The sequence below is a fragment of the Halichoerus grypus genome, chromosome 10 (assembly GCF_964656455.1).
Source record: "Halichoerus grypus chromosome 10, mHalGry1.hap1.1, whole genome shotgun sequence".
Classification (NCBI taxonomy): Eukaryota; Metazoa; Chordata; class Mammalia; order Carnivora; family Phocidae; genus Halichoerus; species Halichoerus grypus.
The window spans coordinates 8,754,412-8,774,942 of record NC_135721.1 but is presented as its reverse complement, the minus strand read 5'-3'; the positions used below and the strand labels follow the sequence as shown (position 1 = coordinate 8,774,942).

The 20,531-nt window shown below is 44.8% G+C and overlaps 1 long non-coding RNA gene across 2 annotated transcripts in view; it reads right to left on the bottom strand.

Moving 5' to 3' along the window:
• The window catches only part of LOC118522071 (uncharacterized), a 92,312-nt gene extending 72,352 nt beyond the window's left edge, over window positions 1-19,960 (bottom strand). Inside the window, exons 1-5 of one of the 2 annotated variants that reach the window (XR_013441599.1) lie at window positions 19,742-19,960; window positions 19,000-19,216; window positions 17,609-17,859; window positions 9,613-9,758; window positions 7,746-7,929 (exon numbers count right to left, since the gene is read on the bottom strand). This is a non-coding gene — a long non-coding RNA (uncharacterized LOC118522071). Of the gene's footprint in view, window positions 1-7,745; window positions 7,930-8,129; window positions 8,252-9,612; window positions 9,759-17,608; window positions 17,860-18,999; window positions 19,217-19,741 lie in introns of those variants that run through there. The other variant, XR_013441600.1, reaches the window with a different exon arrangement.
• Between the last annotated feature and the right edge of the window lie 571 nt (window positions 19,961-20,531).

Sequence of the window (20,531 nt, the reverse complement as noted above, 5' to 3'; positions counted from 1 at the left end):
TAGGCTTTGCAATGGGAAGTTTCTGAAAGGAAACCTAAGGAGGCAAAGAGGTAACACTGCAGAGGGAGGAGAGCAAGGCCCATGCTCAGGGGAGGGCTGAAATTAGATATCTAAAGGACAAGACGGGGGACACAGGAGGCTCAACAGGGGAGCCCTGGACTGGTCTCTGAGGGTCCACTTACACAAATATGGAAAGGTGCCAGCCAAGATGAAAGTCATCTCCTGCTCATCCTGGGTTCTAATGCCAAATCAGCAAATCGAGTGTGTGTCTAAATTGCAAAGGACTCCAGGACAGAAGGAATTATCATCCTTATTATGTAGCATTAACCGGGACAGCCCTGCCCGTCTCCTGATTGGTCCTCGCCTCCCTGGCCACGCCTCCCTCCTCTGTCGCTCCACCCAGCTCCCCGGCTGATGCCCTACCCCAAACACTGCCCCAGGGGCTCTCTCTCTCATCTCCTCATCCACAAGTTACAGGTGTGAGCTTTGCCAATATTTGTTCTCTTTGGCCACTGTTGCTTGGACCCACCGTCCAGACACGGGGTTCTGGCTGAAACACCTCTGCTGCTAGGCCACCCTTGGGGAAGATAGGTCCACAGCATAAGAGGACCAGCAGGGAAGGGAGCCCAGCAACACACACAGGGGTACCCATTATGGGTTGAATTGTGTCCTCCCCCCCCCCAAAAAAAAGAAAAAATTCATATGTTGAAGTCCTAATCCCCATATTTTCCAAATGTGACCTTATTTGAAAGAGAGTCATAATTAGTTAAGATGAGGTCACCCTGGAGTAGGGTGGCCTCTCATGCAGCATGACTGGTGTCCTCATAGACAGGGGAAGTGTGGAGACACAGCACGCAGACGGACATCGTGTGAGCATGAAGGCAGAGCAAGGTGCTGCTTTCACAAGCCACGGATTGCAGAGAATGCCAGCGAATCGGTAGAAGTACCAGCACGGAACAGAACGAACGCCGCTGTTGACACCCTGATCTTGCACTTCCAGCCTGCAGAATGGTGAGGTGACAAGTTTCTGTCGTTGAAACCCCCCAGTGTGTGGCCTTTGTCAGGGCCCAGCCTCTCACCCAGGACTATGGAGGGCTTATGGAAGCTGTGTGTCTGAGCTGGGGCTTAAGGAAACAGAGGGTTCCAGATCGAGAAGGGGCGGGGCATGAACGTTGTTCTGGGCGGAGGAAAGAAGGTGAGCAGCAGGATGGAGATTTTTCCCAATTAAGTACCGCTCGCTTGCTTCCCTAAGTACCAGGCTTCTCGACAGGAAGTGAGAGCTGGTGGTATCCCACGGACCACAGCGAGACTTAGAGCTGGAAAGGCCCTCAGAGATGTAGACACATCTCTGGTCTTACAAATAGGAAAACCCAGGGCAAGGGGGGCAGAAGCTTCTGGGGTCACCCAGGAATCAGAGCCCAGCCGGACCTGGAAGCCAGGCCTCCAGAAACCTGCTACGTGCACTGATTTCTGCCTGCAACATGACTGATGGGACATGGGCTCTGTGTAAGAGCAGGTTTCTCTTTAGAACAAGGCTTTTTAAAAAAATAAGTAAATAAAACTCCCTTAGCCATAGCTTTTGTTGGTATGATACAAAGTATTTTGTGTTCCAGGGTAAAGCTGGCCAGGACGACATGGGAATAGGAGAAGCTGTCGCCCCTCATGGCCTGGGGTGCTGGCACCTGAGGAAAGGGAGCTTCATCTGTGGGTGTTCTCACCTTCCTGAGGACCACTGAGGAGGAGACAGCGTCCAGAACTTCCAACCGCTCACCTGATGACCTAGAATGCACTCCTTTTTCCGCTCAAATTCAGGCTCAGTGACCCACTCTTCCCTGAGATGGTTTGGACTCTTAACTGGATTTAAGGAGAAATTTCACTGTAGAAATCTTTGGGGAGGTTCGACAGGGAGACTCCGAAACTTCCGTAGGTTCACCGGGCTCCCTCATCTGGAGGCAATGTTCTGGGCCGGGTGGGGTGGGGTCCGGCCAGCCGGGGCGCCTCGTCCAAACTAGAGGAGTTGGCTGGAAAAATTCTGAGTCCACCCACACTATTCTCACCCCACTGTCTCCTCTCACGGGCTGTGTGACATCGGACAAGCCCCAACCTCTCTGGGCCTCTGCTATACTGTAGAAGGCAGCTTGGCTATCTCACCTGGAGGGAGGCAGAGGGCTGGTCAGATGAACCTGACATTTCTCCCCACTCTAAAATGCTGAGCTAATTCATAAATGCAAACATTAACATTAAAGATTAAAATGGGCTTGAGTTTGGGAACCACTGAGAGAAGCTCCTCTGATTTCTCTCCTCTCCTCTATGAGCTCCCCTTCCTCCCTTCCTTTGCTTCAAAATTAACCCCTCCTCCATGAAAGGGGGAGGACAGCACCAGTGTGCATGTCCCTCCTGTCTGTCCCTGTCCCCGGCTCTGGATTAACCCTTTATGCCCTGTACATCACCTCATTTAATTCTCAGAACCCTGGGAAGGACTATGGTTGAGCCCATTTCACATATTTGAAAACTGAGGCTCAGAGAGGTGAAACAGCTTGAGGCCAAGGTCCTGATCTCCAAACACACTGGCCCTCTTGCCCTAATGTGACACTGCATCATAGAAGCAAGTTCTACCTTGGATTCTCAACTCTATCCGCTTCTGCCTCCCAAGGGCCAGGCTCCAGCCCCACCCCCACCCCCTTGCACTGTGTCAATCTTAACCAGCTCCCTAACTCTGGCCAGCCAGCCTCCCCCACCTCTATAATGCCCCATGTCCTCCCAGAGACCCAATTCAATGGCCTTTCTTCCAGCCAATGCATTCGTACCATCAACAAGTGCCCCCTGTCTCACGCCACCACAGACACTTCTTTCCTGGAGATTTTTTCCTGTCCAGAGCACCCCTCCTGTGCTTCTTTTATTCTGTAGGATAAGGGGTTGGGGGCAGGGGTATGGACTTAGAGGTTCTGGGCTCATCCCCGATCAGCTACTTCCAAGTCTCACTGATTTTTTTTTTCTCCTAAAGCTTTCTCTGATTCCTGTCTCTTCCCTTCCTGAACCTTCGATATTTCCTCATAAACGACTGCCTTGTGGGAAACACCACCGCACAAGCTATCCACCAGACATGGGGGAAAGGCGTAATCATTTTGTGGATTCATCACCATGTGCTTACAAGAGAAAAATAAAAATCAGGTCATCTTGCTTTCTTAAGAATGCTGATCTGAATGCAAAATTCCAATGCCACAGAATTACACTGTTTATTCAGATAGATGCCAGGGGAAAAAAACTTAGCCCTTCCCAATTCAGGATGCATTCCCCTGGTTAGAAAAGTGGCCTCTCCTCAATGATCAGGAATATTTACAATGTTTTATAGAGAAGAGACTAATATCTTTGAGTAAGAGAAGCATGGGGGGATGGGAGACAACTAAGCTCTAAATTTTGAATGTGGTATCACACAATAGCGTCCTATCTGGAATAGAGAACATGCTCTATTCCAAAGTGTTAAGAATAAGCTTCAGGAATAGAGCTACCATACGATCCAGCAATTGCACTACTGGGTATTTACCCCAAAGATACAAATGTAGGGATCCGAAGGGGTACGTGCACCCCGATGTTTATAGCAGCAATGTCCACAATAGCCAAACTATGGAAAGAGCCAAGATGTCCATCGACAGATGAATGGATAAAGAAGAGGTGGTATATATATACAATGGAATATTATGCAGCCATCAAAAGGAATGAGATCTTGCCATTTGCAACGACGTGGATGGAACTGGAGGGTGTTATGCTGAGCGAAATAAGTCAATCAGAGAAAGACATGTATCATATGACCTCACTGATATGAGGAATTCGTAATCTCAGGAAACAAACTGAGGGTTGCTGGAGTGGGGGGTGGGGTGGGAGGGACAGGATGGCTGGGTGATGGACACTGGGGAGGGTACGTGCTATGGTGAGTGCTGTGAATTGTGCGAGACTGTTGAATCACAGATCTGTACCTCTGAAACAAATAATGCAATATATGGTAAGAAAAAAAAAAAAGAAGATAGCAGGAGGAGAAGAACGAAGGGGGAGAAATTGGAGGGGGAGATGAACCATGAGAGACGATGGACTCTGAAAAACAAACTGAGGGTTCTAGAGGGGAGGGGGTGGGGGGATGGGTTAGCCTGGTGATGGGTATTAAAGAGGGCACGTTCTGCATGGAGCACTGGGTGTTATGCACAAACAAGGAATCATGGAACACTATATCTAAAACTAATGATGTAATGTATGGTGATTAACATAACAATAAAAAAAAAAAAAAGAATGAGCTTCAGTTTCTGGTTCTGACTGCTCCAGACTATAAAAATACACTCCCTTTCTTCTCAAGTTTTCCTAAATGAAGTAAGATTAAAAACAAACAAGCAAACAACAACAACAAAACCTTAGCCAGGAATATTATTTGAAGGTAGAATCTGTCCCAGCTGGAGTACAAACAGTTAACAAAGAAGAGAGAGAGATGCACCAGGAGGCTGCGAATCTTATATTGCCAATTAAAGGACAACCCAAAGCACCATTTACAGAAAAACCAAGTCTACATTAATAGAGGGAGCAATAGGTTCTCATGAAAACCCACGGCCGTGACTACTACCTAGAATAATAGAGTTCTTACACAAGCAGAGGTATGAGAGTGTTGTCTAAATTCTGAAGAGCCCAGATCATTTCTTTGGTTTCTGTTTTGTGATCTCTAAGATGCAGGTAATAATGACATCACAGGGTTGTTGAAAGAAGCAGTTCATCATTTTTTCATGCTTTTCCCAGGGGAGCTCAATAGGTCCTTCGGGACTTTTGTCCTTATTGTCCACGTGATTGAGGGAGCAGAGAGCTATTTATTGAGGGCCCACCGTACATTCGTTGCTCTACAAGATACAGTATGCAGTGGGGGGGGGGGGGGTGCAACCCACGTGATGTTTGGCATGAAACGGTTCAAGAGCAACACACCTCCTAACTTCCGACTCTTGCTGCCAGGACTTCTTTTTAATGGTGTGATCTAGAAGACGTCATGGTGTCTATGTTTCTACCTGACAGCAGAATCTGTTTTCAGCTCACGCGCCAACAAGGAAGTGAGTCTTGCTCCCAAAAGGCATTCACAACACCCCTACTTTCTCCACAGAGCAGTGGAATTCAACACTGAAAGGGAAGTGTGGGAAGCTAAGAACAGAAAGGGAACCATGCCTACATTCACAAGGAGAGCAGGCAGCCAGCATTTTTGCAGAGCGAGGAAGGAAGCTACCCTGCTCAGAGACACAGTGGGAACGGCTGCACTGAAGGAAAATGGGAGCAGGTGCATGCACGGACAAGACAGACACGGGTTCCTGGGCAGGAAGATGCCCGCCATGCCGCCTCAGCGGTGGAGGTGTGTGGCATTCCCGGAGGACGGGCAGAGGGGGCAGTCCTCCCATCCCTGGCCAAGCTGGTTACCAGGAATTCCTTATGGGAAGGTTCTCAGCCCTGGGGGCCTGAGCATTCATCAGTCCAGTCGTCTGGGAAACATGTCTGAGTGCAGCCCAGCCTTACCTAACGAGGATCTCTGGAGGGAGTGCCCTAGCATTTCACAAACATTAATGCCCTTATCCGGTCTTCTGACTCTGCCTCCAATTCTTCTCTATCTTTCCCGCCTTCGTTCTCCTTACGTTTGAACTTGAAGAGAACTCCAGGTTGTGGACCCCTCCATCTCCCTGTACCCTCCTGGTCTCTCTTCCTTTCCAGCACAGTCTGAAGCTCTGTCTTAGTCTGGGTTCTTCAGAGAAACAGAACCAACAGGAGATAGAGAAATTTATTATAAGGACTTGGTTCATGTGATTATAGATGTAGTCCCAAGATCTGCGGTCTGCAAACTGGAGACTCAGGAGAGCAGGTAGCTTAAGTTGAGCCTGAGGGCAGGAGAAGAGCCGTGTCCCAGCTCAAGCCCTCAAGTAGGCACAGTTCCCTCTTGCTCTGCCGTTCTGTTCTATTCAAGTCTTCGACTGATTAGATGAGGCCCACCCACATGGGGGAGGGCCATCTGCTTTACTCAGTCTTCCAATTCAAATGTTAATCTCATCCAGAGGCACCTCTCACCAGACACACCCAGAAGAGTGTTTGACCACATCTCTGGGCATCCCCTGGCCTGGCCAAGTTGACACATAAAATTAACCAGCACAGACTCCATGGTCAATCATGTGGACTCTAGTGAGGGCTTCTGTGATTCCTGCCCTGTAAGATCCAACATCTTCTGCATCTCTACACCCAAGGGGCTCAGGGCTCTTGGGGGTTCCTGGACCTGAAACAACCACAGATTTTTCTCTCCATCGCCAGCTGGATCCTCAGCACCTCCTTTCAACTACTCTCTAACCCTAACCTTCTAATCAGCAATGCCACACATGCACTGCCCCTCTCAAGACCCCCACTTAGACCCTTCCCATGGCCCTGCCACCGCATGCCTCCCTAACTGTAGATCCAGACACACCCACTCTTACCCATCAGGGCTTCATTTTTCCCAATTGCCCAAACTTCTCCACCCACTCTTGATTACGGTCACTTCCTCCCCTCTGACTCTTACCTCTTTCCCTCCCTTTCCCCCTTCCCTTCCTCCTTCCCTCATTCTCCCTCCCTCTCTCCCTTCCTCTCTCTTTCCCCCCCTCCCCATCTTCTCTCCCTACTCACTCTCTCCCTCTCTTCCTTCTCTCTCCCTCTCTTTCTCCCCAGCCCATCTTGCTTCCTTTCCTTCAAACTTCAAACATGCTCAATTCCCTCCCATGCTGTGATTATGAATAATGCTTCCACCCAAAGACGTCTGTGTCCTAATTCCCAGAGTCTGTGAATATGTTACCTTATACAGCAAAAGGGACTTTGCATTGATTTAATCAAGGACCTTGAGTTAGGAAGCTCTGCCTGGATTCCAGGTGGAGCCAATGTATTCACAGGGGTCCTAACAAGAGGAAGGCAGGAGGGTCGGAGTCAGAGGTATGACTACAGAAGCAGAGAGGTCAGAGTGTGGCAAAGAGGGAACCATGAGCTGGGAAGTGCAGATGACCTCTAGAAGCCAGAAGGGCAAGGAAACAGATCCCTCCCCAGAGAGCTTCCAGAAGGAACACAGCCCTTTAGGACTTCTCATCTCTGTAACTTAAAGAGAATATATCTATGCTGTTTTAAGCCCCAAAAGTTGTAGTAATTTGATACAGCAGCCATAGGAAACGAACATACATCTTAAAAATAATCTCCCTCAATCTAAATCCCTCCTTAGGCCACCAGCCAAAACTCTCCTTTCCTTCTTATCCAAACTTTTAAAATTAGTCGTCTGATCTCCTTACTTACACTTCTTCAACCCCCATTCAACCTACTGCTTCCCGTCCCCTCCCTACTGATATGGATTTTATAACTTATTGGTTAGAATAACCTATTGCCAGTGCCATGGGAACCATCCAGCCTGAGAATGTTCGATGAGTTTACTGGAAGGGCGGGGTTGACTGCCACCTCCATACTCACATCTTGAAATTGACAGCTCCACGCCAGACCTCTCCCCGTAGCTTCAAACCACATGCCCACAGCCAGCAGCACGTTTCCACATAGGCACCCGATAGGAGCCTCAAACCCAAGTTGTTTGAAACAAAATTCATTGCCACCGCCTGCCCACTCCCCCCCCCCACACACACACACACAAAAGCCTTGCACTACTCTATTTCAGGTTGCACTGCAATATAGAACATATAACCAAGGTTACAGACCCACGGTTCAACTCGATTACTTACCTCTCCTTCAGTCACCCGTATCCCACCAATCTTGCCAGTCTTGCACCCAAACTATCTCTTGAATCCATACATTTTTCTTCATTCCTCATGGTTGCTATTTTATTTGAGGTCACCATTACTTCTCGCCTGGAATCACCTCTTCATCTATCCACCTGCTTCCACGAGGACAGATCTGTTTTTCCCACTGCAACCAGAGTAATCAATCAGCAGTGGAAAATCGACCGTTTACTCCCTGCTTACAACCTCCCGTGGCTTCCTAGATGAGACAGAGTGTGCTGCGTGGCTTATGAGGCTTTCAATAATCTAATGCCTACCCAGCCTCCCCTGCCCCATTTAACTTCAGACCTTGCCTCGAGCTTCATGCCCTGTCTACACTGTGTGTACCTGGCTCTTCCTTGCTCCCGTGGCTCTTGCTTCTGGTGATTCAGATCCTTCCAATCCTCGTCTCAGTTACTTGTCCTTCAAGACTCCATTCAAGCACCATCTCCTAGAGAAAAGTTTTCTAGACTCCCCCAGGCTGAGCTAGGTTCCCCTCCTCCCGGCTCCCAGAATGTGTCTGCCAGCACTGGGCACAGTGCCTAATGCATCAGTGTTTGCTGAGTGAATAAATGAATACATAACCAGTCCACTAGAGTTAGTAGGTGTGGCTAACAGGTGAGAGAGACGCTTTGGGAGCCCGGTGGAGGCGCCTCCCCCTCCTGGAGAGTCAGGGAAGCCTCTGTGAGAAGGAAGCAACAGATCTGAGCTTGGGAGTGACATAGAGAAAGGAGAGGAATTATGTGCTAGGCAGATAAGCAAAGTCTGCTCCCTGGGCATGTCACCTCTGCAGGTCACACAGGGACCCTGCTTGCTTTAAGGCTCTCTACCACCACGACCCTGAAATTCTTCACTTTTGAACACGGGCACCTGTGTCTTTCCCCTCGCACTGGGCCCACAACTTCGGTACCCAATCATGCAGGTAAGACTGGCTTGTCCAAAGGCATAGGAACATGAGAGTTCAAACCTGACCATAGTTTCAGTGTCTGCCCCTCCCAGCCAGACACTTAAACACAGTAAGAGTGCATCTTGATCTATTTATAAATGTTTAGAGTTTAGGCGGGAAACACCAAATCCACATTTCCAAGCCTTTTTCTGCTCATCACTTAAATACGCGTATCATGGGGAAAATCAAACCCATACGATTTGGATTCATTTACACTTTGCTCATCAAAATGGCCTCCTGCCCCTCCCCACAAGGGCTATCTCATGTCCACGAAGCCATCTTCGCTCCTGTGGAGTCTCTGGGTTTAAAAAAAGGGAGTTTGAACAATCTGAATCTGACTAAAGAAAACTGGATTTAACCCTCAAAAGGTCTGATTACATTTTGCAACTCTACCTCTCCCAGATCAAGGCCGGGGGAGCGGACTTGGCTCAACTCAGTCCCCCAGGTCACCCCAATATCCCTGTGGCAGGCACAAACCCCAAGGAGGGACACTTCATTCCAAGGAGGCAGTGCCTTGATTATGCATTAAGAACTAGAAACTTGGAGGAAATCATATCAATAGCTGCTTGAGGGAAAATAAGCCTCTTGCTCACACTGCTGCATTTAGAATCACAAATCTTTAGGACTGAAAGGGATAACTGAGATCATCCACGATAATGACGACCATCTGCGCAGCACTTTACACTTGATAAATCACTTTCTTATCTAATCTCTGCAGCTATTTTATAAGAGAGGTACTATTATCATCACCCTCAATTCTATCGCTAGGAAAATGAGGCTCAGAAAGGTTGTGTGGATTTCCCAAGCTCACACAACAAATACAATGGTGGGACTCAGACTCATGCCCTGGACACTCCCCCAGGGCTTGTCGCCAACCCTACTCACCACTTCTCAGGGTGAAACAAGGTCAGGATTGTCCACACCCCGGCCAGGCTGGCCAGCACCCATCACGCGCAGGGAGGGGTGACAGAACCAGAACACCCACCTCCTGCCTGGCGTCCTTTCTGCTTCTCCAAGTGATGCTCTTCTCCCTTGTTTGGAAGAAGTCAGGAAGGAAAGGAGCTTATCTCTTCTCATGAGGTTCAAAGAAATAGCTTCATTGTTTCTGACATTGCAACACCCACCCCTTTGAAATAGTCACAAACAGAGTGATTCGCTTTAACATATGTTATCTTTCCCATTCTTGTAACAACCTGGTAAAGTAGATATTCTGTAACCCATCTTCCTCCAAGAGGAAACTGAGAGTCAACGAGAATAAATAATAGCCCCCTATGACCTAAATGGTAAAGAGCTAACAGTGCCAGGACTTAAACCCAAGTTTTCTGGCACCAACCGAAAGATCTTTCCGCTAAGCCACACTGATGGCATTTGGCTGCAATCCCACGAGGACAACCAGTGGCAGAAGATGGAGCTGATGGAAGGAAAAGGGAGGGACGAAAGTTCTCTCCAAGGGCCTGCAAATGCGACAGATTACTATACAACCTGCCTGTTTGGCCAGGATCATTAAAAACTATGGGAGAATTGTATGCATGAGGAACAAGACAGACTGAGAAGAACACAGACTGGCTTAGAGCAAAACTGGAGTACATATGTATATGTATGCAGAAGACTTACTGTTTTACCTCTTCCAAATATATGCAAAGTAAGCTATAAATTAGTACTAATCAGTACCCATGAGGTGAATTAATTAAAAAGTTACAATTCACAAGAGGCCTATGTTACTCAGTAATGGATCACCAAAGCTTATGAATATGAGAATTAATTACTTGCACCAGATGTTGAAGGAATGCTTAATTTCTTGAGCTGTTGGTTGCAAGCATCCACTGATTCTATACAGCTTTGAAATGAAGCTAACATTATTGTGTTTACTAAATCATTATTTTAACAAACTTACTAATGACTTAATATCCAGTGCCTTGCTGTGCTAGGGATCTTATACTCATCATTTCACTGAACCCTCACAACAACTATGTAAGATGAACATAATTATCATCATTTTATATGTGCTAAAAAAAAAAAAAAAAAAAGGCTCTGTGACCTAAGAAGCCAAGGTCACACAAATTACATAAAGGACTGCACATATGAACTCATGTCTGCCAAATTCCACCCAGGCAATGGCATTTGGTTCAAATGAACCCCTGACAATTCTGGTTTCCTAAACTCCAAATGACTGAGAATTTATCCCATTTGTAAACCATTTGGTTTTGCCTGTTTTTCACCCGAAGCTTGGAGAGACTCTTGAATCTTAAATCTGCAGGCACATGAGTCCATTCATTTCATGCTATGTGTTCATTTCCTAACTTGTTTCTCAATTCCACTTGAACCAAAACCAAAATCAAATGTTTTCTGCCTGGTGGGTTGCACACATACAGAGTCAAATTCCAGTCATCACTGCAAGGGCTGAGAAGCAGCATGAGCATAAATAAGCCACAGCCACAAAATCCCAAAACCGCACTGTGTGCGGCTGCAGGAAAAAGGAAGCAGTAGAGAAATTACAATTTAAAAAAATGGATTCCATGTGGTTTTAAGTTTTATGATGTTTTACATTTTAATAGTACTTTTTTTTTATTTTCTACAAGAAACCATTTTTCTTGGGTAATAGAAAACACAGGATAATTATTAAAATTATCAATGACAGTTTGGCTGGGTATAGAATTTTTGAATCACAGACTTTATAAATGTTGTTCCATTGACTGCCTTTACCCAACATTGTAGAAAGAAGTCTGAGGGATCCTTGATTTTGTTTTCCACTGTACTTGTTTGGTGGTGTTTTTTGTTTTTTGCTTTTTGTTTTTTCCTGTCCTGTCTGAAGTTTTTTTAGGATTCTTTTGTTATCCATGGAATTCAGTATTTTCACAGGCCAAGTCAATATGTTTGTCAGACTTACTTAACTCTTCTTGATAAGATTCTCATGACAGGTTCACAAATGACTTGTGGAAACATTTCATTCCATACGATTCTGAATGTTGCTTTCATCATCTTGTATCTATGTCATTTTTTTTCCTCCATCCAATGCTTCACTCATTGATTTGGTGCTCTACCATTATTTCTTCATGACTTGGAATTTCTACTCTGCTATTATGTGTGTCCTTACATTATTTTCTGGCATCTGCTTTATCCCAATAATGGCAATGGAATGTCAGTCAAAATGCAATGAAATATCTTAGGAGATTTAATGTCCTAAAGTTTATAAGAACAAATCCATAAAATGAAATGGGACATTATGGGGGAGGAAGTGGGAAACAGGAGAAATTAAAAGAGGAGAGAGAGCCAGCCAATAAAAGATATTAAAATGAGTTTTAAAGCTAAAATAATAAAAACAGTGGTAGCGCATTGCCAATCTAAGCAGGCAAATCAAGGGAACAGTATAATTTTGTTTATTCTTCAGAAGGTATTTCAACTAGGAAGGGAAAGGACTCTACCTGGCAATGGCAGTGAAGCTCCTAGCTAAGCACTGAGGGGAAAAAATACCATGCTAGAACCTGGACCTACATTTTATAACTTCAGTTCTGAATGAATTTAAAATGTAAATTAAAAAAAAATAAAAATATTTAGCTAAAATTAATAAATATTTATATAATCTTCATCTATAAGAAGGCTTTTTGAAGTATTTCCCCAAATACATTCAAGACCATAAGGTAAAATCTGACAAATTTAAGTCTATCAAAATCAATTAGAAAAATAAATACGGAAAGCAATAGAGAAAGATACCAATGGGAAATTCACCAAAAAAGAGAGAGAAAGAAATACATATGGCCAAAAATAAGAAAAACATTTAACCTCACTATAATCAAAGCATTATAAATTGAAGGAAACTCTTCACATGTTCTCAGCTTCCATCTCTTGCTTCATAGTCTCTATTTTTATGCATTTGTGAGACATAAAGGGAAGATTTGATTAGGAGAGCCTGGTGAGAACTCAAGGTGGCAGAACTTGATGGAAATTGGTCAGAGAGAAGACAAACATGAGCTGGAATAACATAACCATGCCCTGTAATGAGAAAGACAACAGGTAGGACTAGGCTCACATCACAGAAAATTCACCATGGACTGGGGTAGTCAAAGAAGACATTTCAGGAAAATTGGACCCTTGAACTTGAGAAAAGATAACAAGTATGGTGGACTTGGGTATACTCCAAACTTGGCAGCCTGCCTCAGGTGATCAAAATGGCTATGAATTCACAGAAGATAACCAGACAGTAGGAAATTAATTCAGTCTAGATGGCAAGAAAATGTGCTTGTGAGTCATGCTTTATAGTTCAAAAATGTCCTTTGATGCATTATTTTCACATAATCATCTCACCAGTCTTGGTATTAGGCAATTCAGAGACCATGCCCTCATTTTAAGAAGAGGAAACCAAGGCTTAGGGAGATGTGCTCATGTATGTGCAGCTGTATGACTAGATGTTACCAGAGGAGGTACTTCAGCCCCAGCACAGAGGGCAATGCTGCCTTCTTCTTCACCACCTCTGTTGCCACGTAGAATAACAATAACCAGCTCCGTACTTCTACATCACAGCTGCATGGAGTTCAAAGAGTGGATTCTCATCCAAAGTTCAAGTGCTTGTACTAAGGAACACCAACTGGTGTTGGATATAAAACGTTAGTAGACAAGAGTGTTCTTAAAGAATCCAGATGCTCTTACCACCAAGAAACACTTTTTGCTATATATCTAAATCTCTTTCTAGAAAGAGTAGGGAAACATTGTAATGGAAGTATAAAAGTTGCTTGCCCAAGGGCATCATAGCTATAAACACATAAATTAGAATACAAACTAAATGTCAGATACTCTCTAAATTCTCTTTCACCTCTGACCCTTATAGGTACCACAGATTGAGTAGGAGGTAAGCACACACTCGAGAAGAACAAACAGGGCAAGAGGATTGGAAACCATTTGATGATAAGGAGTGGCCAAGGAAACAAGGGACTAGAAATAAGAAGATACTGGTAGACAAGAGTGATGTGTGTGGTGCTGTCTTAGGAAAGACTAACTCAGTTCAAATCGTGTGGCCACAAAGAGGGAAATTGAGACTGAAGTTAAAAGGCCTGGGAGTCAGGGTTTGCTAAAGGGTAGAGCCATCCAAAGATGAAATAAGCAGCTTCCAGGAAAGGGAAAGAGAAGGAGAGGAGGAAAACAGCTGTTGAGCTCCTGTCTTGATCTTTGACGTGCATGACTTCTAAGCCCTACAACAATTTTCATACCTGGGCATTATCAACCCCCTCTTCCAGGCTGGAAAACTGTTACTCAGAAAGAAGCCATCTGATCAACATCAGGGGCACTGAGTTACTGAATGCCCCATCAGGAGGATGTTAAAACAGAGGATGGAATACCAATTTAAATAGATTTGGGCATCACATGTGACAGGTTGTGGAAAAAAAACTTTATGATCCCTTCCAGCCAGGGAATCCCATGATTCTGTTGTGTTTGGGTGTTACTTCCTAATCACAATGAAGTACCGTTTACCTCAAAATACTGAATGGAAAGACAAAGCCCCACTGATACTCAACTGCTGCCACCACCACCATAATCACCACCATGACGACCACCACTGTCATGACCACCACCATGATCACCACCACCATGATCACCACCACCACACCACCATGATCACCACCACCATGATCACCACCACCACACCACCATGATCACCACCACCACACCACCATGATCACCACCACCACACCACCATGATCACCACTACCATTATCATCATTATCAGTAGCAGCATCTGTTGTATGCGGGGGACTAGTATAAACTATAATTACAAATATTGATTGCCATTAAACACAACGGCTGCCGAGGTAAGGATTTTTGTCATCATTTCATGGATGATAAAACTGAGCCAAATTATTTACAAAAGGTCATCAAGCAAGTAAATGGCAGAACTCAGACTCAAGCCCATTGTTGTCTGATTCCAAGCCTGGTACCATCTTCAGAATGCCCCATTCTCTCCCTAATTCCTCCTGCATGCCGCCATGCCAATCTTGCACCTGAGCGCAGAACATACTGCATTAGGAAGGAGAGGAGCAGTGGTTGGAGCAGTCCCTGCTCCCATGGATTTTTTAAAAAATGTGTTCTCCTGCGCAGAGCTACCACAACAAGCATTACTTCCACGCTACTGTACTCCTTGAGAACATAAAGAACTTGATGGCATGATAAGAAGCTGACAGGCTTCTAAGCTCACTGTGACTCCAAAAGGTGGCTCCAGGACACAGTAGCATGCCATCTGAAAGTCCTACCCACAGAACCTCAGGAGGCAAGATGCTACCTTGCAGAGTGCAGCTCATTTGAAAGATTCATCCCCGCAATGCCACATTCCCCTCTCTGGGGATGCTGACTTGGCTTGCCTTCCTTGCAAGGTGCGAAGGCCATCCGTAACTTTCCCCACACTCAGCAATTTTTCTGACTCTCTGGCTCTTTCAGCTGAGGCTGCAATGTTAAACATGTAGTTTTATAAATTAATTCTTTGACGATTCACTCTTGTCAGCTAACTTTTCTCACTGCAATAAGCCAAGGAAGTCGCTTACTAGCAGCTGAATTTTCCACTTTCATGTACTCCCGAGTCCTTTTAATTTAAGACAGTGTTCCAAAACCCCTATTCAGCAAAACTCACCAGTTATACACAGGAATCTCTAAAATGTTCACTTAAAATTAATGGGGAAAGTTATCATCTCATCGTGGCCTTAGATATTTTTAAAAAGTGTCTCAGTATATCCTCAAGAGGAGAAAGGAGACAGAAGACGAATAAGTCTTCAGTGATCATTCAACTCAAAACAACCGCAATCTTTCAGTTTTATTCTCCTCTCCTCAGCTATCATCTGCCCTGTGAATAGCCTGTGCCAAGCTCTAGAAAAGTGTACTACAGGTGAGAGCTCAGAAGAATTCACAGGTGAATAAGGAAGGGACATACAATCCACCATAGGGCAGAGCAGGCAGCCCTCAGAGGTGCAGGGGTGTCCTGGGGCAGCTCTGGGCTGGGAGGCCTGAGCCCTGGGTTTTGGTTCTTCAGCATCCCTAATTTACCCCATACGTTTGCACAAGTTGCTTCCCCTCTAAACTTGCTCATCTATTAAAACAAAACAAAAAAGTAGAATCAGATCATGCTAAGATTCCTTCTACCTCTAGCTTTCTAAGAGTTAAGAATAGCAAAATGTTCCAGGAGAAAAACAAATGTTCTAGCAGAAATGAGGAGAGTGGTTCTCCCTGGCTTGATCTGAGAAAGTGCTGGAAAGGCTGCAGTCATGTGCTGGTCTGTGTGGAATGCCCAGGATGTGGGTGGATCTGGAGGTGAAGAATGTCTGAGAGACATTCTTGTCAAAGGAAACAGATGATACCCCTACTGCTGCTGAAGATGAATGGAGGGGGAAGTAAGGAAGGGGGAGGGACAGAAGGAAAAAGAGGAGCAGGATAATAATAATAATAATATCTGCATAGCCCTTGGTGGTTTATAGACCAGTTCCATACACACTGGCTCCCTTAGCTCTCAGAACTAAGCTGGGAGGCAGGAATCGGCATTTTAGTCCACCTTTATGGACTCAGGGTTGACCCTACATCTAGTAAGTGATGGAGCCAGGATTCAAACCAAGGTCTGGCTGACAGCCAGCCTCACATCATACAACCATGATCACAAGCTCAGGATGCTGCCACCACATGACGTAGTGTCCAAAGGACCTCGGCAGACATGCATTCAGCGGTGTTCACGACAAACATGGTCTCCAGAGGCAATGAAAGAGAGCCCCGCTTGTTCTGTCTTGACCACCTCAGGACCACGGCTTGCAGTTCTGGGTCCCACACTTCATAAGGAAAATTGCCCAACTGGAACATTTCAGAGGATGGTGAGAATCTTTATATCCAAGTAATATTAGGGACAATTGAGGCATGTTGGGTGGCTCTCCTGGAAAAGGGAGGACATAGCCAGTACCTAGCATTGTTTCAGAGTTATCTTAAGGTCTATTGTATCAGCCAGAATCCCAACTGGAAACAGATGGCTGTATCAAATTAGGTTAATCAGAGGAAGATCTGTTTACAGGGGAACTATTTGCAACGGTACAAATGTAGAGGAACCAAAAGGATAAGGTTGGTATCAGAAGAGCTAGCTTGCCTAGACACACAGGATGTTGAGAGGAAGTCATCATTGAAACCTGAAGAAAGTCATGTAGAGAGAAGATGTCCCTGAAAGAAATGGTGACCATCAGTTGGACAGGAAGGACAAAGCCAGTCAAAGGTGACCTCACAAGTAGGAGCCTAGGGAATACAGACAATGAAACTTATTCTTCTCTCTCCTGTCAATTTCCTGCTAAGACACCGTTGTGGCCAAATCCAACCAGAAGTCAGAGCATACAGGACCCCATGGATGAAGTTCCAAGTTAGCCCCCCAGGGCAGACAGCAGAGTGGAGAAGGTGAAGGCAAGGTCCGGAGGGACAAATGGAAGACATCAGACACAGCTAACCCATAGAAGAATTAGACATGGTGTGAGACCACTAGAGAATGGGTGGGGGACCGGGAAAAAGAATTAGGACCAAAGGGATGTTACAAGGAAATGAATTTTAGCTAAATTTTAACATAAGAAAGGAAGAAATTGACAGCCAAAGAGAGCTGAACTAGGAAGGAATATTTCCATAAAGACTACTGAGCTCCCCAGCATTGAACTTCAAGTCAAGGTTAGAAGACCAGTGAGTCAGGAATGCTCTAGAGGAAATCCAATGTTAGGCTGGATTCAATGACTTACAAAGTTTCTTCTAATTGCGATATTCCAACATTTTACGAAAAAATGAAATAAAAAGTAAAATAATAGAAGGGATTTTTTTAATTAATCTAGTAATATTCCCCCCATTTTCCTCCTCAACCTCCTCCCAAATTAAGTATTTGCATTCATCTTACCTGGCAGCTAATAGAAGATGCCTCCTGATTAAGGATGGTACTGGAGATAAAGTTCTGATTAGGCAAAATTCTGGAGACACTTGAGTTGTTTTTAACAACCTTCTGCCTTGTTTATTGTGGCACTAGGATGACCTTGGCCAGGAGAGGGAATGTACTCTCTAGTCCAGACCGCTTCAAAACACTTTCTTCATCTTCTTGAGGAGTGTCACATTTGCTCACAAGATTCTGCTCCGTAATTCCCCACAGTGTCTCTAAAGTGGGAGCAGATTATAATGAGAGAGTAGCTGGCAGATAATTTGACGACTTTATTAATGTTTTAAGTTTTTTCTCTCTTGTTTTCCAAATAATAGTTTTCCCCTTCTTAACTACCAAAGGAGTTTCACTGTGATCACTATCGAGCTTAGTTAAAATCTAGATTTGCTGATGCTTCCATTTCCTGAATTTCCAAACCAATGCTTCAGAGAAGTTTAGCAATTGCATAATTACCCATAATGTACTTTATATACTAGAGGCATCTTGTGGGCTTTGTATTAAGTGAATAATAGCAATGTTGTTTTGAGTGAATAATAGTTTCGTTAACTCCATTGTTACTAATTTACACTTAGAAAACCAAGAAGGTCGTTTGGAAATGTATGCACTGGAATCTGCCATATCTTGGTTACACAATATGCTTTTCATTATTTCACAATGTCTTGAAGAATGGAACTAATAAAGCTGATATTTCATGGTGTCGGGTGCAGACTAGCAGTTTGATGTAATGTTTCAGCTCATGACTCCTTGTATGCAAAGAACAGATTAATCTATTCAACTGGAGAGAAAGACCACCCAAGGTTTAACTGCGCAGGTGAGGCGCAAAAGACTGGCTCACAACTATTTCCTCCCAGAATGAATGTAACCAATTGGCACAACTCCAAAACAAGCATGACAGAGCCATAGGTCAATAGATTCAATTCCTATTCTAGGAGAATAATGAATTAATTCAGTCATGTTCAGTAAGCCAAAATACTGTAGCCATTTGGGGAATCTTTTAGGAGCAATGGTTTGGATTTCTTTGTTCCTACATAGAAATAGTAAGTGGAGGACTTGATCTTGTGACTGGTCCGTGTTATAGCATGTTAGCGAGGAGCTGTTCATGCACAGGCACGCCCCATAAAGGAGGCAAAATGAACCCCGCGTGCCTGGCAAAATCATCAAAATGTGATTCTCGGTGCCAGAACTTCACCCAATCACCAAGAAATCCTTGTCACATGCATAATCTCTCCTACCCTCACTCCAGTATGAGCTTGTTAAGTCCTAAGCTGAATGGGCAATGTCTACCTCTTCTCTACATTTCTTGAGCAAAATCTGCCTTCACTCACACATTTATTCAGACATCATTTATAGATACTCACAGGCACTCCGCCTGCACCGTGCAGGAGGCTTTCACAGACCAGATCTCATCTCATCCGCATCCCGATGCATGCCACTGTGTCATCCCTGGTTTGATCATATCTTCACTCTCTTCCAGCAATGTTGATCCACATGCTTGCTAATGCAGATGGGGAAAACAAACTCAGAGCGGATAATGTGCTTGCCCAAATCACCTGCTGTCTTCGCCTGTTCAGGCTGCTATAACAAAAATACCTTATCATCCACAAAAATTTATTTCTCACATTCCTGGAGGCTGGAAGTCCAAGATCAAGATGCCAGCAGATTCAAAGTCTGACAAGAATTCTCTTCCTGATGCTTAGACAATAGTCTTTTTGCTGTGTCCTCACATAGAAAGGAAGAGGGGGTTTTCTGGAGGTAGGGCACTGATCCCATTCATGAGGACTCCACCCTCATAACCTAATCACCTCCTAAGACCCCCACCTCCCAATACCATCACCCTGGGGATTAAATTTCACCATATAAATTCAGAGGTGGAGAGGGAGGACACAAACTCAGCCTTATCACCCCTGGTAGGAAGTCATAGAGCTGAGGTAGGATTCCAGGTCCGTCATAATGCAAATTTCATGATTCTTCTACTATATCAAACTATGTCAGACCCTGTAGTCTCCCCTAGACTGTAACATAATCCTTTTTCTCATGGGCTCTAACAACATTACAGGGCCCTGTCCCTCACACCCACACATTCAAATGGCTAGTACTTACTGAGAACTTCCGGCATGCCAGGCACTGCTCGAAGTGCCTTACAGGTTGTTGACACATCGTTCAGTCTTCATGACAATAATGAGGAAAGTGACTAATATTATCCTCATTCAACAGATGAGCAAATGAGGCACCAAGATGTTCAGTAACTTTCCCAAGGTCACCCAGCTACAAAGTAGCAAAGTTGAAATTCAAATCCGAGTGTGTGGCTCGAGGCTGTGCTTTTTTAGTCTCCAAACCACTCTGCTTTGAGAGTTCCTCCAACAACACAGAGGCGTTTATTTATGGACAAAGCAACCATTTACTAAATGCCTCCTGCATGCCAGCAGTGAGCAGGTCCTGGGCACCCAAGAGCTAACGAGACAGTGTGGTCCTTTCCGTGCTAGAATTTTAGCATAAGGGGAGAGACAGATATTAAACAAGAGCTATGAAGGAAAACACTTACTACTGGTGAGGCAGAGGTGGGAGACAAGATCCTTTTTAGACTGAGTTGTGAGAAAATGCTTCCTGGATCTAATGGGAGGAGATGCAGCACTTTGGAGAAATGTAAGTGATGCATGGGAATGAGACCCATTCTGTCTCTACAGTTCACGTTCTCCGTCTGAGTTTGCATCTCAACTTGGACGCTTACTAGCTTGGTGGCTTTGACTAGGTTACTTCTTTGAGATACCATCTTCTCATCTATAAAAGGGAATAATAAGGACTTCATAGGTTGCCAGGATCATTAGAAAGAATATAGAGAAAGCACCTAGTCAAGTCCTCACCTCTGTAGATACTGAACAAAGCTTTGTCC